The 20,888-nt window shown below is 45.0% G+C and overlaps 1 protein-coding gene across 3 annotated transcripts in view; it reads right to left on the bottom strand.

The window, feature by feature from the left end:
- Nucleotides 1-20,888, bottom strand: part of CORIN (corin, serine peptidase) — a 513,735-nt gene that overhangs the window by 323,040 nt on the left and 169,807 nt on the right. The gene's annotated exons all lie outside the window — the stretch shown is intronic.

Here is a 20,888-nt window from a genome sequence, read left to right as displayed (position 1 = left end):
CCCAGCCCTATCTAAACCCCCCTACCTTTATCGCAAAAGTTACCCAGGGGCTGGTCCGGAGGCCTCAGCCACGCCCCCCAGAACGCCCCCTGGACGGCACCACGCCCCCGGAACGCCCCCCGGAATGCCCCAAACATCGCACTGCCCCGACACGCCCCCCTAGCAAAGCCCCGGGACTTACGCACGTCCCGGGGCTTGTGCGCCTTGCTGAGCCTATGCAAAATAGGCTCGGCACGTGCAGGGTTTTTTTTTTAAGAGTTACGCGCTTAAATTATGCGCGTAACCCTTTTAAAATCCGCCCCTTAGGGAAGAGAGCCCCAAATTATAAGCTACAAAATGAAAAGTTCCACATTAGGAGTTACCACTCAGGAAAAGGATCTAGGTGTCATCATTGAAAATATGTTGAAATCTTCTGCTCAGTGTGCAGAGGCAGCTAAGAAAGCAAATAGAATGCTAGGGATTATTAAGAAAGGAATGGAGAGTAAAACAGAGAATATCACAGTGCCTCATCTTGAGTACTGTTTTTAGTTATGTTCCCCACATCTCAAGAAAGATATGGCAAAATTAGAAAAAGTTACAGAGAAGAGCGACCAAGATGATAAAGGGGATGGAACAATTCCTCTATGAAGAAAGGCTAAAGAAGTTAGGACTCTTCAGCTTGGAGAAGAGATGGCTGAGGGGGGATATGATAGAGGTCTATAAAATAATGAGCGGAATGGAACAAGTAAACGTTAATCAGTTGCTTACTCTTTCAAAAAGTACAAAGATGAGGGGACACACAATGAAGTTACTGGATAATGCATTTAAAACTAAAAAGAGAAAATATTATTATTCAACACATTTAAGCACTGGAATTCATTACCAAAGGATGTGGTGAAAGCTGTTAGTATAGCTGTGTTTAAAAAAGGTTTGGACAAGTTCCTGGAGAAAAATTTCATTAACAATTATTAAGGGAGAGTTGCAGAAATTCACAGCTTATTCTTGGGATAAGCAGCTTGGAATCTATCTACCCCCTAGGGATTCTGCCACGTACTTGTGACCTAACTTGGTCACTGTTGGAAAAAGGATACTGGGTTTGTTTGTCCCTTGGTCTGACCCAGCATGGCAAGCTTTATGATTTTATGTTCTTATGAGATGGGGAAAAGTATAATAGTGGAGATATAAATACCATCCATCTGGCCAAGATGAAGAGAAAGACTGAAATTCTAACACATTAAACAGGCCAATACAATTGGCAACACAATATTAAGGGGAGATTTCATTTACTCCAATATTCATTGGATCAATGTCTCATCAGGACATGTCAGGGAGGTAAAGTTTCTAGATATCATTACTGCTTTATAGAGAAGCTGGTCTTGGAACTGATTAGAGAGGAATCTAATTTAGATGTAATTCTCAACAGAATGCAAGATCTGGTACAAGGGATAAAGTGGTAGAGCTATTTGGCAATAGTGATAATAATGAAAACAAATTTGACAATCACTGGAAGGAGGATATCAAGTAAAACTACTGCAGTAGCATTTAACTTTAAAAAACTGAGGAAATTAATTAGAAAAAAACTATAAGTAGCAGTTGATAGGGTAAAAGGTTTGCATGTAGCGTGGAGATAGTTTAAAAATGTAATCTTGGAAGCCCAAATAAAATATATTTCATGCATTTAAAAAAAGGTTGAATGAAGACCAAATGACTGCCAAAATGGTTAAATGGTGTAAGAATGTCACTATATGCATCAGAGTCTTCTCAGACCTGGATATATGATGTCAGAGAGAGAGCGGGAGTGTGTAGTGTTCCCTGATACTCCCCAGTGGATGGTGTGTTCAGAAGGGTTTCCCAAAAGTGTCCTTCTCCTCTATCCCCTGTCCTAAGAAGGTGGCTGGGACCCAAGGATGACATTCACAGGCCCTAGGCACTTGGAAGATTTTCTTGGGATCCTAGGAGGATCTTGAGAGGGAAGTAGGATCTTATGGAAGAGGGGAGTTAGTTCTATTCCCCTCATCTACTTTGGGAGATTTCCTCATTGTCTGAATTCTAAAAAGTAGAGTCCTTACTGGAGACAAAGAGAGGATTCCCAGTACTGAAACCTTGCTTCAAAGCTGCTGTATGAGAGGAGTCTGCAGGAGCTTATCCTTGCCATTGCAAGAGAGATTTCCAGCATACTACTGAACTACTAGCATCTGAACCTAGGAACAGGTATTGCTTCAAGGGGAGCCTAGAGATGACACCGCCCAGAACAGTATACTGAATGGGAATCTAAAAGATAGGATCCAAGACTGCAGAGGATATCTGTGATTTTACCAGTGTTACAATCGGCGCCTCACAGGAGAGCCCCATGACCCGTCTCACTCACCCCCCATGTGGCTGGACCCATCCGTGGTCAGCACACAACCCCCTGCTCCGAACGCTGCCCAGCATAGCCCAAGATGCTGCAAGTTGCCACTCCCGTCACCATCTTTTAGGCATGCTCGCATGCGTATGCATGCACTATATAGGCCTTATGGCAGGAAATGCTGAGAAGTGCCCTCTGATGAAGGCCGGGTTGCGCGAACAAATCTACTCCCGCACGCACCTTATAAAGGTTTAGCCTAAGGGTTTCCTAAAACCTAAATACTCTGAAGCCAATCATAGTTCTTTGCTTTGAAAGTTATGAACTTTTCAGTCACTCCATGTCCTTCAGTCCGAGAGACTCAGTTGCCCACCTGGCATACATTTGGATGCCAGGTGTGGAACTTATCCAGTATCATACTTGGGTGAAGAGAAAAGAGACACCAAGCTGGTGCTCGCCCAGAAATACAGCAAAGGAGGTATCTATGGTACAGAAGAGATGGAGAGGAGTGAAACTGGAGGGTAAAGATCAAGCAGTGAATTTCAGTTATCAACAAGAAGAAAGCTCCTTCGAAGGGAGGAACCTTGTCAGTTACCCTAGAAGAAGCCCTAAAATCCAAGGGGTTATAGAGGGGAATCAAATTTATCGATTAAGGAAATATAGATTCACAGATTTACTACTTAAAGTTTGTATTTTAGATGCTAAAGTAAACTGTACAAAGTGATACATTATTCATGATAAGAAAATTCTTTAGAAAAGTTTTATGCTGAAATATCAGTAGTATCCAGATCGATTATTGGCACTTGGAAGATTAAAGTACACCTAAAGCCTTGGGTCTTGTATGTTTGTCCTTCCCCTCCAATGAAGAAACTTCATAGGGGTTTAGAAGAGTGAGTTATTGACTTATTCTCCATACTGAATATGGCCCATGTTCACCTTTAGGAGAACCTGGATTTGGAGTTGCATACTTATTTTCATATTTGAGTAGCAACAGCAGTAAACTTACTGTGGGCCACTGTAATGGCCCACAGTAGTTTACTGCTGGTATTTAGTGTGCTGGTATTTAGTGTGCATGAAGATATGTATATAAACCCTACCTAATTATCAACAATGTTTATGTCAAATTCCATATCTACAGAACAGAGAAAACATTATTATGATCACTCCCATTAATGGGAGTGGCCAAAGCAAAAAAGAGAAACAGAGAAAAAGAAAAAATAATGGATTGCAGAAATCAGCAGATGTCATACTTGCAACCACACTTGCAACCAGACACACACACATATGGGTAGATTTTAAAAGGTGCGTGCGGGAGTAGATTTGTTCGCCCAACCCGGCGCAAACAAATCTACTCCCGATTTTATAACATAAATTATATTTACATAAATCTATTTACAAAAACACAACGATTGACATTAGTTATTCTTCGTTCCAATTTCTAATCCTATTCACAGTGCCTCAGCTAGATCTATTTTACTTCAAATGCCTGATAGAGCCATGATTTCACTTGTTCATGAAATCACAGGTAGTCTTTGCTCAGATCTCATGTGGCAATTCATTCCAGATAATTGGTGCAATACCGCAAAAGCTAAGTTCCACATGGTAGCCATTTGGGGGAAGGAGAAATTATTTGTATATATATAACCCTCTTTCTCTGGATACTCCCTGAAGAAAGCAAGGGACCACCTTTGAGTACTGCAGAGAAGGGGAAAAACTGGCTGCAGACCCAGATCAAGATTCTTCCAATGGAGAACAGCTCAATGTTACAAGGCCCAAATTGATGACCATCTAATCTTTCAATATAAGAAGTTCATACAATGAGTGTAGATCCAAAACAAAATAATATAATACTGTTGTAAAAATCAAGTTAAATAGTACAACAGTAGAAAAAAGTACAGATAAAACTGTTCTTCACATAAATCAATAGACAGTAGTCAGTAGAGAAAAATCACCAGAAGTCAATTTCTCAGGCTGCTTGAGTAATAGATGTGGGAATTTAGACTTCCTTTGCTCCCTACGGACTTCCTCTCCCTTGGTTCCCCCTCTTGGAACTTGAAATCCTCTTCTTCCACAGACAATTTGTATCACAGTACCTGGTTGATTGTGCTCAGCCTTCCAGATGAGTCTCCTCCCTTTGAACTGGTGAAAATAACTCTCCTGACCACTTCTGGCTGAGCTCCTCCTGGAACTCCTTCCAGCCCATATGAGAAAATAAACACATTATCTCATGTGGCAAGAAAAGTCAATATGCCCTCTCCTCTCATAGAGCCCTAGACAGCACAGCCACTTGCTAACTCTCTAGTTTTCCCATCAACTCCCCAGTGACTTATGGAATCCCCTTCTTAATTTTAGAGCAAATACCTACCCTCTTGGGATAGTATGCAACTATCACTCAGAAAAACTCTACTTCCACTGAAAAGTTCTACATTCTAAACCAATGGAGAAGCTTACTGGGATAGATAGATAGATAGATAGATAGATAGATAGATAGATAGATAGATATTGTGAAGACCTGTTGGGAAGTTCTTCTCTCCATTAGCAAGGGGCTTTGCTGAGCTTCTTGCACTACCTGTCTGGTCCTCCCAGCTCTATGACTTGAACTTCCAGCTGTAGCTATCAACTTCCTTTTTGGATTTAGTTATATTTGAGCCTCACAGTCTGCATTTGACCAGAGCTTGGTTTATGTCTTGGTCCTACTTTGCAGTCTAAGACTCCAGTCATGTTTGGCCTTTCTTTGTAACCTTACATTTGGGCCTACTCACAGGCCTATGTTTCTTGTTGCTGGTTTGTCCTATATTGCTTCATGCATCCTGTGTTCCTGTAGTGGTCCTACATGGCTTCTGTGGGTGCCTTCCTGTCTCCTGGTTCCTGCAGCAGTCTTGCCCTGCTTCTATGGGCACCTTCATGTCTCCAGGTTTGAATTCATCCTTGTCTCCGTGTGTGCCTTGTGTTTCCTGAGGGGAAGGTGGCCATCACAGGCAGAAAGCACCTTATTCCTGCTCCAGTCAACCCGCCACTCTTGTCTTGCCTGTGCAGCCTGCTCCTGACTTTGGGATCACACCCTCAGCAGAATATACTATCACATATATAAGCCCTTGGAAACTAATGCTGAACATTCTTTGCAAGTTCATTAGAAATATTAAAGTACTTTTTCTACATAATAAAAATGTCTATTTTTATTTTAATTTGCTTTTTTCTAGTTTAGTTTTAGTTTAATAAGGATTTATTAATCGCCAACGCCTAGGCACTAGGCAATTTACATAATAGTGCATTCATAATCAGATAAAACATGGAAACAGAGCAATAACAATGTCAATAGAAACCAACAAAACCATGAGGGCTGTTTCTGATATGACATTCAATCAAATGCCTGGATTAATAAAAAAGCTTTTAAGAAGCTTTTAAAAGTCTTGGTACATTAAGTTTGCCTGATAGTTGCTGTCAGAGAGTTCCATAAATTTATAGCTGCCACTGAGAATGCACAGTCCCTGGTTTCAGTGAGACAAGCTAGCTTTGCAGATAGGACATTGAGTAACCCCAGCTAAGATTACCTTAAATTCCTTGTTGGCTGGTAAATTCAAAGTAGGGCATTAATTCAGGGAAATGTTGTTACTTTCAACAATTTTTGAAGTATAAGAAACCTGAAGTGGATTCTAAACTGGATTGGTAGCCACTGAAGCTTATATAAGACTGGGGTAATATGTTCATTGTGTTTTTTGCCTTCGATAAGCCTGGCTGTTGGGTTTTGTAGTAGCTGAAAGGGTCTGAGAGTGGTAGTTGGTAATCCCAGATATACTGCATTGCAATAGACCAATAAGGGAAACATAATGATTTGAACCACTAGTCGAAAGTTAAAGTAGTCAAGAAATTTTTTTAGGCCATAAAGAATATGCAGTTTGAAGAATCAAAATTTGATCACAGTTTTTAGAAGATGCTGGAAAGAAAGAGTGGAGTCTAACCAAACACCTAAACTTTTGACATATGGTTGAAAGGCAAAGGTGGCATTACCAATAGAAATAGTAACAGGAACAGGTTTAGCAAAGGAACATTGAATGGTGAGGAATTTGGTTTTGCTGATACTGAGGGTGAGTTTGTCATGGTGTAGCCATTGCTTGAAAGTAGAAAGACATAACTCAAAATTGTTGCCTATAGATTTGGACTGTATAATTGTTTTTCAGTGTACTTAAATGAAACTGTGTGGTAACCGAAATGTGAGTAAACATTTTTTTACTGTTGTTTTATTTATTTATTAGTTTATTTGCTTGACTATTTGCATTATTTATTTGTTAAATTTATAATCTGCAATATACAACACTATTGATCTATGTGGCTTATGGTACAAAAACATGCATAAAACGTTTAGCATACCAACAAAGATTTTATAGTATTTAAAATATTTCATGTTACACCCCACAAGCTTGTTTAAAAAGATCCTTTTTAAAAATTTATTTAAAAATGTTCTTCCATTTTCCTCAAATCATTAGAAATTTGATTCCATGTCTTAGGGCCTTTAATAGAAAAGACTCTTTTTCATATTTCCTGATATTTATAATCCCTAAAATTCAGTTTCTTTAAGTACCAAGCTGACATCATGACGGGAGCACACTCACTTCCTCCACACAAATCCAGATATTGGCTATAATCAGAGGACTCGCTCTGCATGTCAGGAAAGGGATAATATGGGTCATTTTGTAATAAAACTGATAATATATAACCCAGGTAGGCAAGACATGCGCTTAAACCAGGTCTTCCCCCCCCTCCCCCCCCCCAAAGAATACTCAAACACCTTAATGGCGTTGTAAATAGGCCGCAGTTTATTGAACTACCCGAGCCCGGGTAACATAACATCATTATCATTAACATTGCAAACCGTTCAACCCCTTTTCTCCCCCCCCCCCCCCCACCCTGTCCTCTATCACCTCAACCAGTGGTAAAGTTATCATTCCCCACCCTCTTTGCTCGCCTCGCCCCCCAGCGATGGCAAGCTTAGGCCTAGAGCATTAGCCTTCCCAAGCTCTTTTGGCCCGCTCGAGCAGCAGCCCCCCCAAACTGCCCGAGACACCCCCCTGCCCCCCAATTAATCTTACTTCTTCTCCCATTACAGCATGGGCTCAGGTTTCCTGCCATCAAAAAGGACATAACCCCTTTTTATGTCTTTGTTCCCCCACTGCGGCATTTACAATCCCCCAATTACCTTCTCCAGACCTTCCTGCAGGGTCACATTAAATAGGTCCATACCCACGTTCGATACGTGGACACTGTCACTGCAAAACAACCCTTCCCCAACTCCCCACGACCAGTCATGTTGCATGCTGAAACCCCCCTCCCAAGCCATCCACCGCTTCATTTGCTTATTCATTTTGAACCCCCCCCCCCCCCCCCCCCCCCAATTCCACAAAGCCTGGTCTTTAAATTTCAATCTCACTATCATGTCAGACCAGCCCAGCTTAATGCTGGGCCACCTTATTATGACCTGTGCCAAGTCCATTTTCATGCACATTAATAAGTCCCTACAGGACTTTGTTCCTATGTCGTTCCCGCCCAAGTGGATTAAAAGTATATTGGGCACACCCCACGAGTCTATCTGCTCCCGCAAGAAGGGCAAGAGTTCATGCCCTGTCTGCTGAACCATTCCAGCGTCCAATTATGTTGATCCAGCTCCAACTGCTCCCCATAGGGTCGTCTCATCGCCCATCTCTGCGCTCGATGCATAAACGAATGGCCCACAATCCAGGCACACCCTGCCACTGTACACACCCCTGCGGTCGCTGAAAAAGTAAAATCAACAATTACTACCCATCACTCCCCACCCCCTTATCACACCCCTCGCCCTCCCCCACACCATTCTTGCTTCCCTTAAGACTTCATATACCCCCAGAATGGCCGCGACCTCCATCACCCTATGCCTTTAATCCCATCCACCGATATCCCCCCCTTCTGCCACCGAAGTGGCTGCCCCTATAAGGAAGAAATGCGAGCTGTACGCTCCTGCATCCCATCCCATCCTTGCCACCACCATACTCAACACCTTGTTAAATTGAAATCTAGTTAACGGGGACCTGTCCTCATGCACTAACAACGGGCCGGGGACATCCGGCCTGTGATGCCCGAACTCCTGCAATGTCCTTTCCGGGCACACCCAAGGGTTCTCCACCTGTACTAACTGGATGTATCGACCCTTCCCCAGTTGATCCGTCTTGGACCCTATGCAAAAACAAGGTAACCTGCCCCCAATTCACACTCACGTCCTCTACCCGCAAACCTGTATCTTTGCCCCCTCTCCCCGACCTCGCCACCAACTCACTGATCCTCATGGCCAACAAGAAGGCAACCCTGAATAGTAATACCTCATAGACAGACCAACATACCGTACTCAATTGATTAGTTAAGTGCAATAAATCCCCATAATGAATCAGCTTCCATCTATCTCCCGTATGATCCATTCCCCTCCTCCAATCTCCCATCACCCTCTTCACTAAAAGCTGATCAAAGGAATCCCCCATCCCTTCAATTTCTGAAAAAAGGAAAACCCCGCTACCTGCCCTTGCACCACCATCACTGTGTAACCCTGCCGCTTTGCCCACAATATGAACTGTACTATCAACTCATCTGCCACAGGCCCCCCTACCCATCCCATCCTCTCCAGAAGGTAGCTATGGTTTTGTGTCCCGAAAGATATGTCGCCCATGTGGCTGGCGCCACCGACTGCTGAATCAATCTCTATACTTCGGCCACTGGCTTCGCATGAGGGGCCACTTCTCAAAATACCTTCCATTGAAAACAAGAAAAAGCATCAGCTATCACATTATGCACTCCCGGAACATGTTTTGCCCTTATGTTCACATTCCCCTCTAAGCATAAAACCACTAATTCCCGCAACAACCCTGAAACCCTTGGACAATGAGCCAATCTGTTGATGACCTGCACAACCCCCAAGTTGCCACACCAGAAAATTACTGTCTTATTCTGCAACTCCAAATGATTAACACCACCACCATGGGGAATAGTTCTAAGAACATGATATTCTTTGTCATCCCAGCCTCTACCCAATTGTCTGGCCATGGCTGGGCGCACTACTACCCTTTGAAATAGACACCAAAACCAAAGGCACCCGCCACATCAGAAAACAACTCTATTTCCTGATTCGACATCTCCTCCTCCGTTATCATGCGCACTCCATTGAACGAATCCAAGAATACTTTCCATACTGCTAAATCCTCCTTAATCCGCCTTGTTACCCTCGAACGGCCCCGCCAGTCTACCCATCCACAATTCACCTTCCAGCTTAACTTTCAACATTTGTGCTAGCCGTACCACCAACCTCGCCTTTTTTACCCTGCCCCCAAACCCAGGCCCCCTATAAGGTATTTTGAACCCCTCTGCAAAACCATTAAAAAAGAAAGACGCCACACTACAATCTGGATAGAGCTCCAGCCAACTCTCCAGCTCCTGGGGAAGATGCTTTTTCTGAGCGCCTATAACAGCTTGCCCCCCTTTGAAAGGGCAGCACTTTGGGCCTGGCCACACTTGGAGGCTGGGTGGGGAGTGTTGCACGTTGAGCATGCATGCTTGAACTTGCAATCCGGGAACAGGCAAGTCGCCTTGTTGAATCTCCAAGAAGCATCGTGGCTCCCTGCCAAACTTCTGCCTCCCACTTCCCCTTTTTGCCCCATCCCTGAACCACAAAAGGAGCTACTCCCCACCCCACCGCTGTTTATACTCTCCTGCCCCATGAGCCCCCCTGCTCGTTTAACATTCCCCGCACTTTTATTGGTCATTTGCGTCAACCATAAATTGATGTCCTGCGTTCCCCAAGACATATATCTGTTCCCCGCCATCTTATCTCTAAACTTCTCATCATAATTTAGCCAAGCCCAGCCTGCATAATCTTGAAAAGCCCCTACTATGCTATCCCCATATGCCAGTAAGGCCCCATATTGCTGCGGCTCATAGTGACCAACTACACTCGCTAACCTGAAGAACCCTCTAATCCAGTTCAAAATGTTTTTGGACACCTTAAGACCATCCCTCCTACATGTCTTACTTTTCTTTTTGTCCTTTTTTGCTCCCCGCCTGCCCTCAAGAAATTTAAATATGTTTACATATTTATGTATCTTAATCCTCCTATGCAACTTACTCAGCACCCCTTCCCATAACTCAGTCAACGAAGCCAAGGCTGGGTGTCCCATATCATTTCTAGGACCCTCCCCCTCACCTCGCCCATGAACACTCGAATCAGAAGTAGACGACCGCAACGCAGTGAAGCTGGAATCCGAACTGGATTGCTTGCTGGACTTCTTGCGCTTCTTTCCCACCTCTGCCTGACTATCCCCTATCACCGTTGAACACTCACCTCTGCCACTCACACCCCCATCTACACCTGCCACTCCCTGCTCCATCTCCAGCAACGCTTGTCTTCTAAACCTGGAGGGCTCCACTCCTCCAAAGCCGGACCACTCTCTCCATTCCTCCGCTTTTGATGTCCCAGGTTGGTCCCACTCCGCTGTGGCTGAGGAAACACATGGACAAGCCACAGTACCTACTGTCCTTCCACTGGAGCACCAGCTATATTCCAGCTCCTTCCCTACCCCCAAACTTACCCCTCCCTCCTTTCTCTCCAGGCCCTCCTCCCCTCGAATCCCTTTCGCTGTCCCAGGCACTCGGTCTCCAGGCTGGACGCTACACTCTGCAGCCTCCCATGCCGGCCACTCACCAAAATCCCCCAACACCCCTGCATTCCCTGCCCCTTTTCCCTCCTGTCCTTGCCCCCGTGGACATTTTCCTCATTTTCCCTGACCTCTGTTATGACCCGGCATCCTACCCTTACCTGGTGCACTGAGCGTCATGTTCTTCAGCCTGGCGCCTCGTGCTGCGCCTCCCCTCTCGGTGCGAAGTTGAGGTGACTTCTTGCTTCCTCGCCCCTCCAGGAAGGCAGGACCGAAATCAACCCCTTCTCTTGCTCTCGCACCGTTCTTTGCTGGAAAAGGTGCCTCCGCTTCTCTCCCACTACGGCCTGGCAAGTGCGAAAGTTCTGTATCTTGTCCACGATGACCAGCTCTGCACGCTGGAGCAGCTCTCATTCTCGCCCCTCTATAGACCTCAATTCCCCTCCATAAATCCTCCCGCAATGAAGGGGCCTTAGATCCTGCCGCCGCGCTGCTGCCACGAACCCTAACAGCAATCGCGCTTGGTGAAGAGGGTTTGTGGCCCTCCACAGGAAATGAAAGATCCAAAGGCAAAAATGCCTCTTCACAACCCGGGGGAAAAGGGGAAGACCACGACAACGGTGGGGCCTCCTCCCCAATCTCGCCTGAGCTGGACCCAGAGGGGGTACCCCGTATCGCACTCACCTTTTCCTCTGGCCTAGGTCCTTCCTAACTTCACCGATGGCCATCTTGTCGCACAATACGACTGCCGCTGGGGAATCCCCCGCTCCGACCCCTCCCTGTCTTCACCACCTTGTCTTTGCCTCTGCGCAGCATGGCCTATCGCACACTCTCAACCTCCAGCCCAGGAAGAACGCTAATACTATCTCATTGTGTGTGCAGCTCAATCCTGGGGTAAATTAGAAATACAGCTACCGAAGGGCAAAGAAACTGGCCTGGGCTCGAACCCACGCCTGGGAAAAGCAAAAAAACCAGCACACGCTCACCTCGCCGCAACTGACCCCTATGCAAGATGACAACAACTGCGTCACCGATTCACGCTGCAACCACTACATAGCCGCAGTTTCAATTGGCATGCACTGCCGTTGATGTCCTCCACCTCATCCCATGCTCTTGGCGCGCTCTATGCCTAACCCCGCCCCCTTCCCCTCATCCCACATTTCTGCCTCTATCTCTCCACGCGCTTTTCCCTGGTTATGATCTTCATGACGAGACAAGCCTGTCCCTCAGATTATATATTTTCATTTGCTTAAGCTGGTGAATAACGTTTGGTTGTAAATGTTTCCAAACTCCCAAATTTGAACGGACCAAGCCCTTAATTAGTTATTTGTATAATTTTAACAGTTAGTGGCAAGGTGTCATCTTATTTCTAGATCGAATATATACTAAGCTTTTTGTTTCCATAGACACAGAAAAGGGGAAAAACTTTAGTAAGTTAGGCCTTCAGTTTGCTAGGTGAACAGTTTATTATTGTAGCAGCATCCTATGTTCACTCTAACTCACCCAAAACTTGACCAACGCTTATACCAGTAATGTAGGTCTACAGACCAATCTGCATGCATATTTATCTTATCTGCATGCATTTTATCTTATCTTATCTTATCCTTGTTTTAAGTAATTAATTAAGCTTTAGTGTTTATGTTTTAGACATTGTTATTTTATATGATTTTATGATGTATTGTATTTTCTTACTTTAACTTATTGTACACCGTTATGAAGGTTTTACTGAAATAATGGTATAAAAATAAATAAACCTTAAATAAACCTTAAACCTTAGTTATTCTGGGCTCTGTGTCAAAAACATTTTGCCATAGACCTGAAATAGGGAAAAAACCTTAGGAAAATAGCATTCCTCCATGTTTCTTAAATATCTGTTTATAAAGTATGTCTTATTTAGCTGGAAATAGGACTACAGTGTTTTTTTTCTGCTATGTAATGATCTCTCCCTCCAATTCTCACGGTGAGGTAAATGGCATACCTTAGCTCTCACTCCGTGTGTGGTTCCCATGAATGTACAGAAAAAAAGGGAATGGAGAAACTGTTGAACCCTTACCCTCCAGCAATGAGCAAGGCAAGGGAACAGAAGTCTATTTGAAAGCAGCTATGATTAGATTTTGAAGGACTCGTCACAAATAGAAACATAGAACATGACGGCAGATAAAGACCATCCGGCCCGATCAATCTGCCCATCCACATCTCTAACAGTATTAGGCAATGAATGTTAATATTTCCTGCCACTGAGAATATAGACAGGTACCCGCAGTATATGGAAATGTGGTTTAAAAGAAAGTCACTCCCTCTGTGGATTCAGTAATACAGAGAGCAAATGGACAGTAACACCCTGTATAGTTCGGCATATTTTCTGTCAAGATAAGGTTTTGAAATGCAGGCTGGGCATATTAATAAGGAAATAAATGACTGACTTCAGTTGGCTTGTATTGACTATGCTGAAAGAAATGCGTAAACTGACCAGTTCCTGTCATGGATTACGTGAGTGTGTTGGGACACACTGTTCTGACACAAAATGCTTGAAGGTGTCGCAAGGGCCAGCAGACGGTTGCTGTCTCCTCATCAGCCCGTGTGGGAACTTCTCAATTTTGCCAACTTCTCCTTTAACGGGCCTGACAGGAGGCCCGTTAAAGGCCTTTCTCCTCTTTCTGGCCTACTGGGAGGCTGTTTCCTCCTTCACCCAGATCAGCGTGAGATATTGCCAACTGCTGTCCTTCTGTGCCCGACAGGACACCGACTTTATCTTCCCCTGCTGGGCCTGGAGGTGATGCTGCTTGTAGTCTCTTCACCCTGTGGAGAGGGGGGGGGAAAGGAGTTTGAGGATGCTGGGCAGGAAGGGGTGGAGAGAGAGGGAGTGTGGGGCTGCTGAGAAGGACGGGTGGGAAAGAGGGGGCCATGTGTAGGTGGGCAGGGAGGGAGAGAGGGGAAGAAGGAGGCAGGGAAAATTGAGCAGGGAAGAGAGGAAGCACAGGGAATAAGATGTGGGGGGGGGGGGTTGGCAGAAATGCTGGGCAGGGATGTGAGTGCAAAGGAACGATTGATCGTGAGTAATTGGGAGAAGTGAGAGATGATAGGATCATGGAGAGGGAGTGACAGGGTGCAAAAGCCATAATGTGTCAATTTTGTCAACGTGCATTTCTTCTGTCTTTGTACTTTGCTTAGTGTAGGAGGAAATGTATTTCTGTTTCTAGTTCTCCAGCTTTGTACTGCATGCAGAAGGGGCTTCTGGGGGTTTGCATTCCAGTTTTGCCTCCACATTTCTAATTTGTGGTCTTTTATTCTGTATTTGGTGAAGGTCAGCTCTGTGTTTGTGACCGAGTTGAGATATTTTACTAGCATGTAGGCATTTGTATCAGTCTTATTTGTGGTGATTTCTCAATACGACATGCATTGGTGGATGGAGCCTTTTCATAGTTAGGGCTATTGCTGTTTGAGTCCTCGAAATTAGTGCTGCTTTGATATGGCAGGCTTGCTACACATATGCTGAGTGTTTTAAACAATCGGATTGATTAATTAATTATTTAATTAATATGAAAAATGTGTATACCACTTAACCAGTATGTATACTATAAAAGCGATTTCCAAGATAAACACACAGAGTAAAATAAAAACCACAGGTTTTGTACTTTACAAAGTGCCTGGTAATAGAGGAGCGGTGTGTTGCTGTAACTGAGATGCCACCTCAATTAGAATATCTTTTTTGTATGGGGAATGTCCTACTCCTGTTCTTTTTTTTTTTTTTGTTATTACAAGCTTTATTAGATCCTTAGGAAAATGAGGTACAAATGAGGTACAAAACAATGAGAACATCTCATACAGAATCATAATACATCAAAGCAATAAGTGCGTCTCATAAGCAGCCTAACAGCTCCACGTCAACATTCAGTGGAGGTGCTCCATCTGAGGAAACACAAAAACTTAGCGTTCTATGCTAACTTATCCAGGTATGACTCAGATTCCCGTAAGATCACAAGCAATACCTAACAATCTCTAAGATCCATTTATTAACAGATATGGATGTTAATGATCATAATCCCCAACTCCATTTCCTACCCCAACCAAAATTATACCCAATATACATTATAAAAGAATACGTCAATCCCAATACATAAGCCCAGCACGCTCATGCCCAGTTATGCTCTATTCGCTCTCCTGCCATTCACGGTATGGCCGCCAAGTCCGCACAAACTTTCCGTAAGTTTTATGAAGTCGTGCCGTAAGGTCCGCCAGCATATAAATTTTATGCATTTTAATATATACTCCACCTATAGTAGGGGGTTGACTGTCCTTCCATGTCTGAGCTATACGAAGGCGAGCTGCCGTAAGGATGAAAGAAACCAACCGGTTGCCTTGCATCTCGACCATTGGTAGGGGTTGACCCAGTAACGCCTGACCAGGAGTGAGTTCAATCCTTATCTTAAAAATGAGGCTAAGCCATTCCTCCACCTCCCTCCTTTCCCTCCAGAAACCCCGAATCATCCGACAGCCCCACCACATATGAAAATAGTCCCCTTTTTGTGCACAACCCCTCCAGCATAAATCCGATACTGTCGCTTTGACCCTGTGTAGGTGTACTGGACTGTAATGCCAACGATAAAGCAATTTATAGGCGTTTTCAATCATAGAGACTGCAATTAATCCCTTCCCCATTTGGCCAAAAATCGTTTCCCAATCCTTTTGAGTAAAGGAACACTGAAGATCCCTTTCCCAGGCTCTCATTTGGGTAGTACGACCAAAAGGTGAAGAGCCCAAGAGCGAATATACTTGAGAAAGCAACTTGATACCCTGATCAGCTTTCATACACAGTTCCTCAAAAGCCGATCTACCATGCATAAGTGAGTGTCCAATGGAGTAGGTGTGTGCGAAATGCCTCAATTGCATGTACGCGAGCATATCCACCCCAGGCAATTGAAATTGCTTTTGTAGCTCTGGGAAAGGAATTAGAGTCGCCCCACGCCACAGAGCACCCCACCGATCTATGCCCTGTCGTTTCCACCGTTGGAAGGCTGAATTAGTATACCCCGCAGGAAATTTCTTATTCGCATAAAGATAAGTGTTCCAATAATACTCATATGGCCCTACCAACAAGTGCCGTTTAGCAAACCAGAGTTTCAAGGTGTGGAGCATTGAAGGCGGCAAAATGTCCTCTACTATATTACACCACGTATGTTTGGGCTGCCAGATATAACTGGTAAGGGGAACCAACCCCACCAGCTGCTGACTAAAGACCACCCAGGGTTTAATATCTCGTTTCCTGTGCCATTCCACCAACATTTTAAACTTTGCTGCCATATAATAACGATCGAGGTTAGGCACCCCCAACCCGCCTTGATTGCGAAACTGATAGAGGGTGGTTCGTGCCACCCGCGGCCTCCCCCTTCCCCAAATATATTTCATCAGCTGTTTTTGCCATCTAGCCAACACTACCTTCGGTATAGGGATAGGCAAGGATTGAAACAAGTATAATAATTTGGGCAAAACCATCATTTTTACTGCAGCAATCCTGCCCATCCATGAAATCCTGTAGCGATTCCATTCCTCCAAGTCAAGTAGGATTTTAGACCACAAAGTATCATAATTAAGGCTAAACAAGGTATCGTCTGCACTAAGATAAATACCTAAATATTTGAGAGAACTGCGGGCCCATTTAAATTTAAAACGTGTGCGCAATTGGACAGCCATGATGGGAGGTAGATTGATATCTAAAATCTCAGATTTCTCAAGATTTATACGAAATCCTGAGACTTTACTAAAGCGATCCATTTCGGCTAGAAGATTGGGAAGAGAAACCAAGGGTTCCGTTAATGTCAGCATGATATCGTCTGCGAATAAAGATACTTTTGAGGTAAAACGGCCCACTGTCACCCCCTGTACAGTCAAATTCTGCCTAATATGGATGGCCAAGGGCTCAAGAAAAAGAGCAAACAAGAGGGGGGATAGAGGGCACCCCTGTCTGGTACCCCGTGACACCTGAAAAACCTCCGAATACCCCCCATTAACTTTGACACAGGCACATGGGTTGCTATACAATTGCTGTATCCACAGCATAAACTGTGACCCAAACTTCATTTTCCTGAGCAGAGCAAAAAGATACGGCCAGTGCACCAAATCGAACGCCTTCTCAGCGTCTATCGAAAGCGCCAAAGATGGTATGGCCTTCTTTTTTACCCACCACATTATATCTAAAATTTTCTGGATGTTATCACTCGCCTGCCGCCCAGGAATGAAGCCTGCCTGATCCACATGGACCAAAGATGCAATGAAACCCCTCAATCTGGTAGCTAAAATTTTTGCCAAGATTTTAAGGTCGATGTTTATCAAAGAGATGGGCCTATACGAGCCGCACAGCGTGGGATTGCGGCCCGGTTTAGCGAGAACCGTAATTCCCGCCATGTTAGCCATTGAAGACAATGGTACTCCTCCCCGCAAAGCTTTATAATAGCGAGCCAATACGGGCGCTAGAACTGGGGCAAATACCTGATAGAATCTGCTTGTGTAACCATCTAACCCCGGTGATTTGCCGGGTTTCAGGTCCTTTATGGTAGCTAAAATTTCCAACTCAGAAATGTCCTTATCTAAAATAAATTGTTGTGCAGGAGTAAGTTCTGGAATAGGCAACGAATCCAAATAGCTTGTAATCATACCGTCATCAATAGATGTGTCAGGGGAATAAAGAGCAGCATAAAATTGCTGAAAACATTGTCTAATGGATGCATTGTCCATCACCATCACTCCCTCCGGGCGCTTCACCTTCAAAATAATAGATTGTGCCTGGCGTTTCTTTAACGCATGAGCTAGCAGCTTCCCTGCTTTATCGCCCCCTTCAAAGTATCTTTGTTGCATCAAGTCAAGATGATGGGCAATGGAATCCATATCCAAAGATTCTATTTGTTGTTTTATAGCTGCAATCCGAGCGTAGGGAATCTTAGAGGAACCCAGCTGTTTATGAGCCTTTTCCAGGTCTTTAAGCTGCGTAAGTAATTGTAATCTTGTGTGCTCCCTCTGCCGTTTTAAAAACGCCGCCCTGGAGATGAATTTACCCCTCAAAACTGCTTTTAAACATTCCCAAACAGTTGTGCTCTGCACGTCACCCGTGTCATTTGTATCCAGATACTCCCCAATAGCCTCCTGTATCTGGGCAACAAAATGATCCTCCTTTAATAGAGAGTCATTCAGTCTCCAGTATTTACGCCCTGTGTCCTCCCCAATTACCCGGATAGTCATCCAGATAGGTGCATGGTCTGACCAAAGGATGGGCTCGATGTCCGCTGTCACCACCCTAGACAGTAACCCTCTACTACAAAAAAACATATCCAGTCTAGAGTAGCAGTCATGTGGTTTGGAGTAAAAGGTATAATTACGCACCGTCGGACATCGAACCCTCCATACATCCACCAAAGCTTGCACGACAGTCAAAGCTTTCAGAGCCTTTCGAGCTACCTTAGAATCAGCCGTGCGAGTGTTGGAATTATCATATCTCGGGTTGCAGGTTAAGTTAAAATCCCCTCCCAACATTACCTGTCCCTCTACATGCCTATCTAAGAAAGTGTGTAAGGACCTATAAAAAAGGTCTTTCTGCCCTTGCGGGCCATATAGGGAGACAAGGGAAAACACCTCCTGTCCGATAGCAATTTTTACCAGGACATATCTGCCCTCGGGGTCAGCCATAGTCCCGCGGAGTTCAAATTGCATATCCCTATGAAACAGAATGCCCACTCCTGCATACTTATGAGAAGACCCAGCTGTCGCCCAGAATTGATGCGGATACTTAGCCGATTTCATCAGCCCCTGGTGCTTACTGCGTAAATGGGTCTCTTGCAGGTATACCACATCCGCCCGCATTCGCCCAATTTCTTTAAAAAATAAGCTGCGTTTACGAGGGGTATTAAGCCCCTTGACGTTCATGGAAACAAACTTCAAGGGCGCCATTATCTAGAGTTTGTACCGGCTCCTGCTGCGCCGCCGACCGTATCCCTTCCAACCAAGGGGTAGCAGCGTACCAGAGAAGGCAGCACCCCTCGCATAACAGAGAGACATAATACTAACATTCGGTGCCTCTAAGGGCACCGAGCCCTAGAATGACGTATAACAAGTGTTAGAGTAGGAAATCTATTCCCCTCCCCTCCCCCCCTGCCCCCACCCTCTGATTTTACCATCTCCTGGGATAACACTCCCCTATCCCAGAAAGAAAGGAGGAGAAAGTTTAGTCGCACCCCAAGTCTCACCCCTCCAACCCTTCTGAAAGAAAAACAGTTAACGCCAAAAACACCAAGCTTAATAACTATAAACCTCGAACTTTGTAGTCCTCTATAGCTCAACCTGCTGCAAGAGTCTCATATTTGATCAAGTCAATGATGCCATCATAGGAGTCTCCCCACTTCTGCCAGCCAACAGTCACTCATGCCAAACTGCACACTTCACTTCACGCTGGATCCTCATTCATATCCTCTTGCGCTGAGTTCCGATGCAGTCGTCTTCGACCCTTTTGAGCCCTTTGCCAGCGGGGCATTAAAGCCGGAGCTGCTGTAGTCGCCTTGCTGTAGTCGCCTTGCTCCGCTGCGGGTCCTCGGGAGGTATGTCAACAATGATGTCATGATCCTTCAAAACGGCAGCCGCATCCGCCACTGAATGAACCCGATGGGTCACACCTTGTAGTTGAAAAGATAGTCCTCCGGGATATAGCCACCGATAGCGTACACTGGCTGCAATTAACTTAGATGTGACACAACGAAAATCCTGTCTTCTCTTGTTGCCGCAGCCAGATCCGCATATATTCCGATTTCATGGCCCTCCCAGGCCCATACCCGCTGCTTTCGGGCAATATTGAATATCTGCTCCTTTTGTGCATACGAATGGAAACAGACCACGATGTCGCGGTGTCTAGTTGCAACTTTAGGGCCCAGGGTCCTGTGGGCTCTCTCCAGCCGGATCTCAGGCCGAGTACCTCCCTCCGGGGCATCTCTCATATCCAGAAAGAAGCAGGCGATGCGTTCAACCGTGGTATGACAATCAGCATATTCCTCAGTCTCTGGCACTCCTCGAATTCTGAGGTTAGCACGTCTGCTGCGATTTTCCAGGTCCTCTATTTTATCGGAGAGAGCCCGGGTATATTCTTGCAAGTTCTCATGGTCCCGCCTCAATCCATGCCAGCTCTCTCCCTGCGTGTCCAGCCTCACTTCAGCCTCATATATCCTCCGTGTGTTTTCTGCCAGCTCCTCCTTAAAATCTGACATAAGGGATGCTATTTCCGTTTTGTAAGACTTTAGGTCCTGCCTCAACGCACAAAACCAATTTCGCATCTCTGCTCTGGTGGGGCATTCGCTGTCGCTCTCGCTCGGGTCTAGCAGGTTTTCGTCCGCTTCCATTAGGGCAGGCTCCGCCACCATCTTAGATCGCGCGTCCTCCGCGCTTTCACCTCCCTTTTGATAAGAATACTTTTTTAAATCCGCGAGTTTTTTTTTCGTCGACATCAGCTCCCTACTCCCAGCGGTTTCCGATAGCTGATATGATGTCTACGGAGGCTACCGCGTATTTTTGCGTTGCGTTTTAGGGCTGGTGGGGACGGAGCTCACAAGTTAAGCTCCGTGCATGGAGAGTGACGTCACTTCCTCCTCGTCCTACTCCTGTTCTGCACTTATTGTTGGGGGTCGGGGGGGGGGGTGTCCTGTGAATGCAGAATATATGTTTACATTTAGCCCTGTGACAGTCATGTGTTCAGTGTGACATGCATGTGAGCATCATCTGTCAAGTGTGTCCTTTCAGCAAGAAAGGTTGAAAACCACTGCATTAGGTCATCCAAGACACTGTCCAAGACTGGCTATCCCGAGAGGTTTGGAGAAATGCAGGAAAGCAGCTTTAACAAATTAAAAATATGATTTAGTCATTTTTTT

This window comes from Rhinatrema bivittatum, chromosome 1 (assembly GCF_901001135.1).
Source record: "Rhinatrema bivittatum chromosome 1, aRhiBiv1.1, whole genome shotgun sequence".
In the NCBI taxonomy this organism is placed as follows: Eukaryota; Metazoa; Chordata; class Amphibia; order Gymnophiona; family Rhinatrematidae; genus Rhinatrema; species Rhinatrema bivittatum.
The sequence above is the reverse complement of the archived record's forward strand: the minus strand, read 5'-3'. Positions and strand labels throughout refer to the sequence as shown.